Source organism: Diadema antillarum, unplaced genomic scaffold, assembly GCF_040938485.1.
Source record: "Diadema antillarum isolate AM-2024a unplaced genomic scaffold, OU_Dant_1.0 scf00000201, whole genome shotgun sequence".
Lineage (NCBI taxonomy): Eukaryota > Metazoa > Echinodermata > Echinoidea > Diadematoida > Diadematidae > Diadema > Diadema antillarum.
Window position 1 is genome coordinate 1699340 of NW_027271090.1, and position 15414 is coordinate 1714753.

A 15414-nucleotide genomic window follows, 5' to 3' on the forward strand; every position below is an offset into this window, starting at 1 on the left:
CCTCTCTCAAATGTTTTTGTTTCCTCTTGATAAGCAGGAAAGGACATGAAATTCAGTGACATGGTATAGTCATCACCGTCATTACATTTAATGTATATGGGTCGCATGGAAGTTAATTTTGATGCACACATGTATAACCTCTGACATTCTTTATACCTTTTACATTTTTACCTGTGTATTTTTTTTTAAATTTAACTTCTGACATCTTTACACTAAACCAGTTAACATAACTATTTTTTGGAAAAAGCTTCAAGATCATGTAGGTCATGATCATCTATACAGGTACATTGTATTAGCTGATATGTGGTGGAATATAACATTCTTTGGACCGCCAGGGAGTTACATTTTCCCAAGGGAAAACAATCACAACCATGGAGAATATGACATTTACGATTCACGTAAACAGTAGCCTGTGACGATTTGTTGACAAATCACATCCTAGTAATTGTAAAAGCCATCGAATTAACTCTTTTATGGCTATGGACATAGTATTTCTGCTTTGATTTATGGCTGAAATTGACTGTTTTTTAAGTCAGAGACTGAGATTATTTGACTTAAAGTACATGTATAACATCTCCTTTATTGTTCACATGACAAGTTTTGCATATTATTGCCATATCAAAATGTTAGTGTGTATAAATTTCCTAGCATAGTTCCCATGCAATATAGCTCACAGTATACTGAGTTAACATTTTTTTTTAACAGAAACAGACTTTGTTTCTACATCAAGCTTGTAAGTTCTTAATGTGTGCAGCTGCCCTTGCATCCACATAATTTGCACAATCAGTTTGATGTAAAAAGCCTCTTATTCGCTTGATTGCCTGGAAAATACTATGAAAATTAGAATTCACATTTTCACTATGGCTGTATTTTTTGTAATGATTTTCTAACCGTGACCTCAGTGTTGTGTACTGTTTGCAAGGGAAACACAGTCCTTTTGTAAGCAATATTGTTCCAATTTGCATCTGTTCATGTAGGCTCTACTGTTAGATTTGCATAATCATATTTAAAGAGTGTCACTATCGATTGTTATTTTTTCCACCCTGCAAAGCATTTATGCAATGAAGGAAAGTTGCTAGCAAAAATCATTTCAAAGATCAATATTTTTTTTTGAAATTTCACGTCTGGTGTACTTATTTACATAATTTGTGCTTAAAATGCCTAAGTTAATTTAACAATATGGAAACAATCTAAGCAACTGAAAAGTGTTGCTGTGAGAATATTGTCTTATTCTATTAGCTTTTTGGATATTAAGTTCAAAGAGATTTAAGACATTGTTACTTTAAGGCTTATTCTTTGTTCTGATTATCTGTAGATGTGTAAATATTGATATGCATATTATGCAAATAACAGGTTGTTTTCATAGAGACAATTTGTCTCTTCAGATGAATCATTTACTTTTGACCCAAGGAACATCCATCCCAGGTTCAAACTTTGTACTACAAGATCCAGTGCTTAATAATTTAGAAATTCTCTCAAAAATGCAGATTTTTGCACAATAACTTGCATGGTTATGCAAGTTTTATGTTAATTTACATAGGTATGAAATCAATTTTTGCAGGAATTGTTTTCACTTACTCAATAGAATTTTTTTTTTGCCAAATTAGGTATTTCCGCTGGATGCACGTATATTTTTAAACGATTTTTATATGTATTTTTGCATAAATTATGCAAATTAAGGCTTATTTGCATAGATACAGATTGTCTCTTTAGATGAAAATTTTTCAATTGCCCTAGGGAACATCTGTGCCAAGTAGGACATTTGTACTAAAAAATGCAGCGTTTACCCCCTTAGCAAGTCTACTATGAAGTTACTTGGGTAACACAATTGATAGCATTATTCCACATATTATACTACAAATTTCGTGCAAGTTGTACGTTTTTTTTCACTCAAATGCTCTGAAGGATTATTACATTTAGATGAACAATTAGTGGTTATATGTTGTTTTTATAATTCTACTAAAGTATTCAAACAATCCTCTATTTTGCCATAATGACCAGTTTTCATGTGATCGTTTTAAATCAACTGCCAAGTTGCTTACCTCCCAAATTGTTTAGCAAAAGAATAAATGAAAAATTATGAACTACATATCAACTATCCCTGTAATGGCAAATCTAATGTCAGTTGAATTCCGGATTTGTATGTTTATTCCTGTTTCAAATTTTACCCCAAAACGGAAACTAGGGTCACGTATTTAACACATAGCATGTTTTCTTCATATCTCCATTTGCATTCGAAGTCTGTAGACTCATCCATACATAAGTACAGTTAAACTCGCATAAGTCGATCTTCTCGGGACTGAGCAAAACACATCGACTTAGGCGATTTTCAACTTGTGCGTAAGTCGAAAAAAAATCGACTTAACAACAGTCACACCACACGTACATTATGTATAAATGTACATGTATGTTGTCTACTCTGGAGCCGAGAGCTGGAGAGGTGTGCCGCAGCACGGGTCGCCCCGCAGGACCGCGGCTAACTTTGCATGGACAGTGCATTAGTACATTGTATTGGCACAGGTCCGATTACTTTACACCCTTGTTAAACCTTGGGGAAGTGAATATGAACGATATTTGAGCAGTGATTGATTCCAGTTTACCATACCGTGGCTTGAAATGCGTGTAGAGGTGTACTTCTGATTTACGCGTGCCCATAACTTTCCCCCTACTTTCCGCTTTGAAAACTCAGTAGCTTCATCCATCCACTGCACAGCGCAGACTGAAAACATACACAGACTATACACAGCCCAGTCGCTGGACGTACGTAGCGCTAGCGCGACAGGGCTGTACCAGCGGGCCTCAAAACACGAAGAGAGTTCAACAATCGCATGCGATCGCTTTGAATTTTGATACTTTAGATCATTTTTTTGTCACCTGTCTGGTCGGGCTAGTACTTCTTATGTAAACAAAAACTGGCGTCTCGTGATTTTGACAGTGATTTATTGCACAATAAAATCTTATCCGACTTAGGCACAGTGAATTTAATGGTTTTTCCGTGAAAGTGTTCTTGGAATTTCATCGACTTACAAAATTCGACTTGTGAGTGAATTATTACACGTAAGTCAATGGGGAAAAATCGGGACTTTTTAAAATCATCGACTTGCGCGATTATTCGACATATGCGATGTCGACTAGGTTAAGGGGAAAAAGTTGTACATCTGCATGCATGGATGTCCACCTGTGCGTATTCCTTATGTCGTTTCACTTGACCTCAATATTCATAATGTTGTTCCACATACTCTCACTCTATAGAGGATGCTATGGAATTCAAATAACAACAACCATTCTTAATGCAGATTTTAAGGGCTAAACGCCTCCATTGAAGGTCAATGTGTCTTTTGAAACATTTTCCACTCCCCTTTCATGTATTCACCCTCATATGATAGTATTATATAATTGCTTACGAGGTGTTTCAAAAAATTTCCCACTTTTGATTCGTAATAATTAAAAAACTATAAATCAGATAACACTGTCGTTGATATGAGTGAAAGCTGAATAGTGTACAATTTTGTTGAAGGTGGTTTAAATATGAAAGCATAAATCAGTTTCATGAAATCCATGATTAATTTCACAGTTAGGTTCCAGATTTTGCTCTATTTTCAACCCTCTGTACAAAACGTTCACTTTGCACAGGGGTCATTGAGTGTGTATGGGAGTGTGTGGTTAACACCCTGACGGGTAATGGCCAGGGTTTGAATGCTTCATTATTTATTCATGAGAAATTCCACTAGCACAACTAGTCTTTATTCAGCCTCTGGCAGTATCTGTGTATAGTCAAACGCCTGCTGATACTGTCGTTGAGTCGCGACAGTGCTCTACCTACTTCTGAAAAACGAAATTACAATGAGTACCTTCTGTTCTGTCGTAAGCATGGTGATAGGAAGCAAAGAAAATCATTAGAGTATACACTTGTGTATAATATGTTCGTGGTATTTGTTTTCACAAGACCCATGGGATCTTTTTTTTTTTTAAATTACGTGTATTTGTTTCACGCCGAGCTGCAGAATAAGACCAAAGCGACGTTACGATTATGCTCTCTTTATTCAATCCTTACCCCCCCCCCCCACTACCACCACCACCAATCGAGGACAAGTACCTCAGCCACCTACCATCGCCAAATCAGCTTACAATCTGCATTCTGATCCGTCCTGTATATCGTTTTCCCCTATTTGTTATGTAACATGAGGTGTGGACCGTTTTCACATTTTTGTCTTGTCCACTGTGCGACCTGAAACTGCGAGCTGATGCGAGAAGTATGGGGCGCCGAGTCTCGCATGGCCTATTTCGTTACGGAATCGGTCATTTCGTTATCATTTCGTCGACGAAATGACTGATTTCGTAACGAGATAAACCATGCGGCACTTGGCGCAGCTCGCACCAGCTCGCAGGCTCATGTCGCACAGTGGGCGATTTTTCATCACATGCCTATCAAATATTTGCCTATCCCACCTCCGATTTCTTCACCCTCCTCATCAAAACACTTTTTGTTTGTGTGTTTGTTTGTTTTGTTTGTTTTGTTTTGTTTTGTTTTGTTTTTTTTTTCACGTGAGCCCTTTAGGTTTCACTATTTTCCCCACCTTGTCAAACAATACTTACCTGTAGTTTCCATGCAATCAGTGCGTTGAACTCCAGGAGGGTTGACTCGGGAGCACATGTTGGATGTACAGTGTCTTATACTGTATCCTTTTCCGAATAATAGACCGGTTTATTCATGCATAACTGTATCGAAGACGCTTTTCCTGAGACTTGGTAATGAACTGTTGTTTTTGTTGTTTTCCTTTCCACCTTTTGAAAGTATGATATCCAGTTTGTATACATTAGCTTTTGCACCGTCTGACCATGGACCCAACGTACAAGGACATTCATCGTATCATAAATTAACTCATGCACCCGTACATCTCAAAAGTGCCACAAAAATATTTTTAACATGCTTTGATACTTTGATCCCATCGCTACCAGCAAGCCGGGAGAAGAACAAGACGGAGATTCGAGAACTCTAAAACTACAAGCGCAGAAGATAATAACTTACAAAAATCAAGTAAAGTGAATAAATATTCAGTTGTATTGTATGTTACAAAATCATGCTCAAACAATTTCGCTTGGGAGAAGCAGGCAGTTTTTAAAAGAAAGCCAGCATTTTGGCAGAATGATTGTAATTTGTGATCTCAATATTTCACTTTTCCGCAGCTTATTCTAGGGCAAAAAGGGACGGTAATGGTAGAGAACAGGTTTATCTTGCCGTTAGGCAAGGTATTATGCGTGTGCGAAAATGTGCAAATCAGCAATTACCCATCTTTTCACACAAAATTTGTCATGTTTCGAGATTTTGCTGCTCCTCATCATCTGTATTCATTCAAAGACATTTTCAATCTGAAAAAGGCTTATCAGCGAAACAAGACTGAAATATGGAAAACGACTCTATCTGTATTGTCCAAACACCTGAATGTACTCATTAAGATGCACATAATCATTGTGTCGGCGAGAGTGATTACATCAAAGAAAGACTGCCATAAACAGTCTATGTATATTAGGTCCATGGTCTGACATACCACGGGTACATCTGCGAGGGTTATCAGTAGATTAATAACATTGTTCGCTTATTTCAGCAGTCGTGCGACATGCGTAATGTCAGCAAACTTATTCAACTTAATAATTTACGCCCCTTGTATATAATGTAATGAATGTCAGACATTATGACCTTGGTAATAGTTATGGTACTACATATCGGGCCAAGAAGAAAAGGGTTCTATTATTGACAACACTTATTTTGCATTGATTTCATCCTATAGATCAATAACTATTTAGACAATAATCATGTTATTTTCTAAAAGCAGAAAATGATGATGATGATAATTATGATTATAATGATAGCAATAATAAAAATTACAATGATATTGATAATCTGAATATGAGTCGCAAAGTCGCAAAGTTATGCGGTCATGATGTACTGTTGTACAATAGTTTCTATGTTTACGAGGCAACTGGATAAAACATGAATCGAGGTTTATTTTTTACGAAATTATGAGGTAGTTGTCTCTCACCATTAAATAAATGTTGGATTTTGTAATTTTTATAAACCACTCTTTGTTTACGTTCTGCTGGAGATCATTAGAATCTTGCCAGTACAAACGTCAACCTTTTATATTATCACGTTCTGGTTGTGTTTTCATGGTCGTGTACCAGCTTGTTACAACGGGTGAGAATCTCCTTGCAACAGTAGTTGTGTAATGATAAAAACATTGTATTTTTGTTGTTTTCAAAGATTCAAAGATTCAAATTTATTTTCACTTCCATCAAATAAACAAAGAAGTTATAAACCATATGTACAGGATATTTGTAATAATTGCAGAATGTGATTTAAGAAAGTACATAAGAAAATGAGTTGCAAATGAAAAAAAACCCCGCAATTATATCTTTGTTAATTAAGCCGTATAATACAAGTTAACTAAGGATGGGGATGGAAATGGAGGGTTCCACTTAGAAGCAAAGCATGTACGATATGGGACCATCAGAAAATACACAAGACAGCAATACAAAGCAAAATAAAACGAACCGATGTCAAATGACATGAAATCAAAATAATTGGGAAGGGAAAGAGAGAGAGAGAGAGAGAGAGAGAGAGAGAAAGAAAGAACTACAGCACGTTGCTGTTTGGTTGCCCTCCAAAAATATGTAGGCCTGCATATTTTTTTATGGGTAAGCATATTGAGCTCATATATTTTTTTTTTTGGAAAAGTATCAGAACCTATTGTGAGCTTAATGTGAAATTGATTTTTTTAATTTTGATTAAGTTATATATTTGCGTGTGTATGTATGTTTGTTTGTTTGGGTTTTTTTTAACTGCCCGATGTGCCCAAGCCGAATTAGTATTGTGTTTCTTTGGGTTTTTGGAAGCTTATTGTAAGAATAACCTTAGTTTAACCAGTTTTAATTTGGAAATAACTATTAAGTTCATTAAGGTTATTATTGATGGGTGAAATACCTATTTTTGTGAAAGGTTGATCAAAAAAATTAAAGAGTAATGCAGGGGGAATACAAAGCGTGTCTGAAAAGCGTTACATCCTAATAACTAAAGAAATACACGTTCTTTTATCGTATGATATGGATATAAAGTTGCTGGTTTTTTTTTTATAGACCTGAATTTATTCGTTTTAGAAACGGAGTTTATTATGAAGAGGAAAATAAAGTCTGGCGAAATGTAGGGTTTTGTATTACATAATCTGTTTATGTTTAGACTTAAATTGACGTCATATAATGGAACTTAAATTTTGATTTTGATATAGTATGCATCCCCTCTGTGTTTGATATAATCAGATAGATACGTTTAACGGGTGTTTTGCGTGTGACATTTTATGGAAAATTACTGTCACGTTTGTAAAGTTTCCTTTTGTTCTCGTGATCACATTAGAATAACAAAACATTTTTGTTATGACAATGATATAAGAGGGAATTTGTTAACATAAAAATGAAAATGCAGTTGTTACGGTTATGAATTAATTGTGTTTCTGACAGCAAAGTACCGTCAGGTCAGAATGGAGAATATCCAGACTTTTGATTATTTTGTAAAAAATAACGGCGTAATAAGGATAAGCAGTGTTATTGCATATCCTTTTTTTTTCTTTCTTAAAGAAAAAATATGGAAATTCTAACAAAATATTGGCCTGTTTAATATGATGATTTCTATGTTGCAGTATGTTTTAACCAAAAATCATGTAAAATTATAGAGGGATCAGTTTGCTGCACCTGTTTTGATTCCCTTTTCATATTTTTTTTTTTTTTGCTGTTGGGGGATTACACAAACTTGATAACATAAGGAATGATGAATGACATGCAAGAATGTTGCAGTGCACGACAAAACTACTTTCCAGTGCCGAAAGGCTATGCAGTTACAATTCGAGGTTCACCCCCCCCCCCGCTTTTCTTCCCCACGCAGGATTACTGGGTTAGATGCTGATCAGACTGTATTTACACACTAGCACAAGAGGTTTCTAGTGGTTACTGGTTGTGTCTGTGTAGTGTGTTTAGTTTATTTGTCTGTCTCATATTGTATTAACAATAATCATGTGAAGGGAAAACCGGGCAGTTTTGACTAGTTGAAGAATATATTACATCTTAAAGACGATTCCCCCCTCTATTTCTCTTCCTCAACGGGAGTTAAATAAAGTGTAGTTTTATACATTGTAATGTCCGGTAATTGATTAATACTATTAGGTCTGATCTGCCTTTTAGTTGTGATAATTTGTGAAATAGTTCACATTCTTACACGTACGTTAGACCTTTATCACCTGTCTACATATTTATGTGCGCACAATTCCTGCGCACTCAAATGCCAATGTGAAGTAATTATTTGCGCAGCAGGTCTTTACATGTACGGTTACAGAGTCAACATGAGCACTGAAATCCTTCCTTAACACTCGCAGCCACGCCCACATCACTCACGCACACGCTAATACAAACACACATACACACACACACACACACACACCCAAATCTCACACACAATCACGCTCTCGCAAAGTCCCTCAACCATCTGCTTACTCACGCCACACATACACACACTACTACTGTTGTAATGATGCCATTGGCGGCATTGGTGTGATAAGATGTTTCGTAGTCAGACCTTCCTTGTGATAACAAGTACCCGAGAAGGTAGTTGTTCTTGGTTTTGAGAGCTACTTTATACTTATCGTATATTGTTGACAATCTGGAAATTGATTGAATGTAATAGCCAAAACTACTTGATGTGACTTTTTGTAATATCGGCTCACATCTTATGTATGTATGTTATCGTTATCGTCTCGGAAGCCCACAGAGACATTTTGATTTATTCTTGTTTATATGTCGTGTGTCTGTTCTATGTCTTTCTCTGTCGATGCTTCTGAACGTTCTCATTTATCTTATTCTCATTTCACGTTCTACTTCTCCTCAGCCATCTTCTTCTTACCATGATTTTGACGTCATCCATGCTTGTACATTACCCCAATGTTTTGCCACATTCTGGCGACTAGTTATTTTCTTGTATCATCCACTTATTTGCGGCACCATAGTTTTGTTGACAACCCAGACTCTTATTAATGTTTTTCACATTTCCAAAAAACGATAATTTTCTGATGCTCCGTTTTATTCCGTATCGAACGAAGACTTTTTTTGAATTCTTTAGAAACACAAGGTTAGACTCTGATCCAGTAAGTGAGGTAACCAGTACACGAACCACCCCATACGACGATTTTGTTACCGTGTCAGGAGATAAATTTATCTTTGATTTTGCCAGTGAAGTGAAATCGAATTTGTTTGAATTTGTAAAGATTTAGAACTTTAAAGTTGTCCTAGAAAGCCATTAGGTCAAACTGCAAGAGACTGACTGTCTGGAAATTGATATTAAATGAGACAAAGTAAAAGTAAAAGAATAAACTGGCATAGTAACAGCATGTCTATAGATCAGTCAAATTCAGACAGAGCAGTCACATAAAATGAGACAAAGCAAAAGTTAAAGAAATAGCATGGCAACAGCATCCCCGGTTTGCAATATTATGTATTAACTCAGACTATAGAAATTGAGTGAATAGAGGTGTTATGTAATAGCTCCCATCCAGGTGGTGGCTAGGAATGTTCTCTAGCTCAGTTGAGACTCAGCTATGTCAGTGTCACTAGGGGTTGGTTGTAGTTTATTGTTCACAAGTTCATGAGTAAAGATGTTATGTAACAGCAGTCTAGACGATGGCTAGACATATTGTGTAGAGTTTCAATGGGGCCATATTTAAGCATGAAGATTGGATGATTTCTTTAGTGTAGGAAAGGCATGAAAAAGCAAGTGTATGGGAGTGTAAGGGACTTTAGTGTTAATCTCTATGGCCAGGGGAGTTAATAAAAAGCTGATGAATATAGGGGATCGGGGAGAAACACTTTAATCAGACATCCAGCATAGATCTCCGCTTAGGCAGCAGTCGTTATTCTGGGGGTTTTCCGTCGGTGAGATGCGAGCTCCAGCTGCCGATAAAACTGAACTCGGACAATTATTATCCGAACTTTGGAACGGAGCTCAATCTCCATTTGCCTGCTCGTCGTCGCTTGAGCTCGGGCATCGCGGGTCACGGCAGGAGTCTGCGTGGTTGCAGGGACTAGTGAAGGCCGAGGAGCTGAGAGGACCGCCGATAGGGTATCAGCGTCTAGCTGAGTGGCCAAGTCAAGGGGTGCTTCCAGGAAACAAGCCAAGCGACTGTGCGGAGGTCGACGACGAGTGCACAGTCGGCATCGATGACGACTGAGCCAAGCTGAGGGGATCACCAGTTCAGGTCATCCAAGATAACCCAGTTATGTATTTGTGATTTGTTTTATACTATCTTTTATGCTCAGTGTATTGTTATGAACGAGAAAGCTACAAAGACTTGAAAGATTAAACTCGAACAAAACTGTATACGAACAGTTTGAATTTCCATTATTTCGGTGTCAGAGTAGCAGAGAAAAAAAAAGTCACTCACGTGACATACCGATTACCTGAATACAACAGCAAATGAATTACCTCAAGATTTTGGCAATGATTTCACTCAAAATAATACTATGTTGTGCAATTATATCACAAAGAATCAATGTAAAGTCATGATTCATATTTTTTTTTGAGGACACGTTTTCTTTGTTACACTTAAATATAAGGAGCTTAAATGAATATTTTGATGGTTTTGATTTTTTTTTGTTAGAATCTGATCAATGCAAGTCACTGGTAATCGGTTATCGGATTAAGTGAGACTTGGTTAGGTTCCAATGCAGGGAATTCTTTTGCAATTGATGATTCTAATTTATATGTTAATAATAGACCTGACAATAATGGCGGGGGTGAGGAATTGTACATATCTTGTTCCTTTGAAACTACTGTTTAATGAAGATATTTCTAGAATAGACTACATGGTTGAATCTTTCTTTATAGAAAATCCTATTCCAGGATGTAGAAATCTAATGGAAGGCATTATATACAGACCTAATTGAAACGTTAATGACTTTTAACGCTGTTTAAACTATTTTTGGGGGGTCAGATCTGACAAATTAATACGTTTTGTGAAACAACGATTGCTTTATACTAGGCGATTTCAATACTGATTTGCTGAAGTCTGAGCATGACAATATCTCTAGTGAGTTTCTTCACACACTTCTGTCCTTTTCCTTTCTTCCTCTCACTTCTAAACCCACACGTGTTACAGAATGCTCTGCGACCCTCATTGATGACTTGTTTTGTAATATTCTACCCCTCCTCGATTCTGTTATAATTCTTTCAGATTTGTCTGACCATTTTCCAATAATGACTTATTTTCCTCTTAAAACACCAGGTAATATTAAACTTCCTTCATTTCTTTGTTTTAGTCGTAGAGTTCCGCCTAAAAAAGTTAGCTAGTTTTGACGTTGCTTTCGAGAATGCTGACTGGTCAAAGAGTGTCTGGCAGCAATGATACAATTATAATATATCTTTTGATAATTTTATGGAAATTTTCAATTATCATCTTGATGATGTAATTTAAAAAGAAAAATAGAACACGGCATAAAAAGACACACAGATTACCTTGTATATGAAGATCAATCCTTCGTTGAATTAAAAGGAAAGTCGTATGTATCATGAATACCAATTCGAAAAAAAAAACAAAAAAAAAAATGAGCCATAAAAAAAACCCCAACAACATTATACCAAAATTATTTTGACAACGAGTTTAAGTTTTGAAAAGAAGAACGTTTATTCCAAGCAATTATCGAGGTATAAGTTAATATGAAAAATACTTGGAAAGTTTTAAAACAGGACATGAATGTCCAAAGTAAAAAAAAAAAAAATCTGACATTGAATTGAGTTTAGCTGAATGATGAATAGATTAATGATACTCTTCATATTACAAATATTCGTAATGCTTATTTTTTAAAAAGTAGGTAAAAACTATGCTCAAAATATCCCTGCGTTAGAAACTAATTTTACTGAAGTGTTAGATCAGCGTAACTCTGATTCCATTTTTTCATACAGTAACCAAAAATGTGAAATAATTGATATAGTTTCCTCTGTTGAAAACAAACGAAGTTCTGGTTATGATGAGATAGATAATTTTATACTTAAGGGTGTTATTTCCTCGGTTGCCGATCCACTCGTACATATATTCAATTCGTCAATATTTTTAACGGTGTGTTTCCTGATAAAATGAAGTTCGCCAAGGTAATATCAAAATACAAGCAAGGTGATAAGCATGTAGTTAGTAATTATCGCCCAATTACATTATTATCCTCGCTGTCGAAGGTTTAAGAAAAAACCTATTTCCAAGAGAATGATTGATTTTTTGAAGGTACATTGAATATGATTTTTTTTTACGAATTCTCAGTTTGATTTTCGTGAAAAACATAGTACTACGCACGCTATTTTATATTTCTTCGATAGAGTGGTTCATGCAATTGATAACCACTCTAATTAAGTTAGTATTTTATTACTTTTTAAGACCTGCGACACGATTAATCATGATATTTTACTTTATAAGTTATCGCATTAGGGAATACGTGGGAAGACCTTAGAGTGGTTCAAGAAATATTTAGTTGAAGAAGACAATTTGTTACAAATTAAAAGTTATAATTGAGTTATACTTATTAGATAAGTGAAATGTGGCATCCCACAGGGAAATCTTTTAGGACCCATTATTGTTCATTATTGTTCATTATTGTTTATTATCGTTTATTATTGTTTCGGTCATTGTTGTACCCGTGCTACTCATCTTAATCTTTAACTCAATTTTAACTGGGACCTTCGCTCAACAAGCTCGCTTTTAAGTAGGTTCCTTCATATTTTTTTTTTATTCACGTTCCATATTCCACATTTCGTACAAGTTTTATATTCCATTTGCTTTGAAGCAGAAATGTTTTTTTCACACAATGGTCAGTTTGAACTAATAATGCACAAATGTATAAGGACATATAATTAACGTGTAATATGAGGAACCCACTAAAAAGCAAAGCTTGTAGGATGTGGGTTCCAAAAATATAACATAGGGTTTTAGTACAGTATATCAAAGTCAAAAGTGACGTAACATGCAAAATTCAAAATATCGAGAATATTACAATGTTTACGGGATGTACAAAGTATAGTATATAACTTTTATGATTAACTTACGGTATAAATGCTTAGAAAAGTAGCAAGTTAATCAAACTGGTGAGGTCATCCGAGCGAGGCATCATATAAGTATATGCAAATTTTTTTTTAAAGCTATTACTGCAAAATAATTACACATAGGATTTTAGAAAATTGGCTTTGAGATTTTTCTTAAAGGAGCTTAAAGAACTTGAGTGCAACCGAACCGAATCTAACTCGTTCCAGAAAGAAGGGCCGGTAGATGTAATTGTCTTAAGGGCTAAAACTGTACGAACAGGGGAAAAATGATAGGATTCACTGTGTCTTGTAGGGTAAGTATGAATATCACTGTTTTTCACAAACATTGAGGAAAATATACTAGGAAGGTCACCAGTATTCAACTTATACATGAAAATTCCAACATGATATAGATACAAATTAGAAATTTTTAACAATTTACTTGTGTCTATAGCTCTTACAACTTTCTCAACCAGTAGTAATATAGCATGGGTGGTTGCATGTTTTTTCCGGAACCCGAATTGATTATCAGCTAAAATATCACAATCGTTTACATTTCTTTTTCACAATCGTTTATATTTCACAATCGTTTATATTTCTTTAGCATTCATTCACAAATTCAAACCTTCATAGATCGACCACTATATGTTTTATATATTTGCAATATTCTATGTATGTCTCCTAGCTGGATACCATGTATTTCACTTAATTTTGTTATATTTGATGTATTTATTCATCGAGAAATGTGAAAATAAATGGAAATTTAAATTTAAATTATTTATATTTGATGTATCTATTCATTGAGAAATGTGAAAATAAATGGAAATTTAAATTTAAATTATTCATATAAATGAGATTTGTTTTTCGTGTATCTGATGACCTCTCTTTTATTCATTTTGCAGATGGCACCAATGTATTGTTTTGCCCATGATATTGATTTTCTCGTTCACAAAATCAATATTGAAAAGAAAAAAAGTAAGAAACTGGGTCAAAGCTAATTACCTATCGTTAAATGCTCAAAAACGAAACATATGATTTTAGTAATACTGTTGATAGTTTAAGCACAGATATAGTTTTAGATGATTCTCATCTACAAAGAGTATCATATATCAAATTCTTGGGTGTCACTGTAGAAGATAAATTTTCCTGTAAATCACATGTTGATAATGTTTGTAACATTATCTCACGTAATATAGGCGTTATGAATAGATAGAAATTTCATATTCCACTAAAAAATAATTATTTATGTTATATTCGTCGTTGATATTACCTAATCTTAATTATGAGGTTTAGGTGGGGGCAAAACATATTTGAATCTACTATAAAGAGTGTCCCTCTTTCGAAAGAATGCTCTTAGCGTTATTTGTAATTCCCCTGTACGTTCTCATACAATGTTATTTGCCTCTAACAAGCTCCTAAAATTAAAGATGTCAGTGTTTTTTATGAGTTTTGGGATAATTCATTTACAAGTAACCCACTAATTTGATTCCGTCTATTTTTGATTCTATGTTCCTAAAAGATCAATCATTTCATGAATATCCCAACAGGCGTTCCTATAAATCAATCTTGATCATTTACCCCTCTTTTGAACGATCTTCGCTAAAACACACTTGTTTATGAACGCAGAAATTCATGGAATTCTTCAAATCATGATATAAAGAATGCCCCATCCATATTTTCGTTTGAAAGGGGACTGAAGTCCTTTTCAATGCAATCGTATTACAGTATACTGTACTAGCCATTTAGCCTTCTTACTTACATACTTACTCCATTTGTCTCCTCTTCGAAGAATTATTTGTTTCTTTTTTATTTTTGTTGTCATCTACGTTATTGCCCAAAGCGTCTTAGTAAATTGACAGAACTAGGAGTTGAATTTCTGTATGTTTTTCCTGTTCATGTGTATCTCTATTTCCTTGTCTGTTTTTTGAGGCGTCACAATGGTACCTTTTTTCACAACTATCACTTGTGACCCTGCATCACGAAACAAACAAACAGTCGTCAAGCATTGATTTTCAGTTAAGAGCAGATACTGAAAGAGCAGGCTTTAAGCTTTCAAATGATGTATAACTCAATTCAAAAGGACTTACCAGCCCTATCCTAACATTGAAAAGAAAAGAGGCTTTTAAACACAAAGTCTATTCATGCGCTTTATCTTTACGAGACCGTGCTAGCTGGCCGATGAATGGGGCAAAAACATGATGTAAACCACCGTAGCCACAACATTGAAGGGACTATCAGATTAAGTTGAAATTAGGCATGCTTCATCAGCACATTCTTTAGATGATCCGTGCAGGGAGGTTCACCTCCCTGATCAA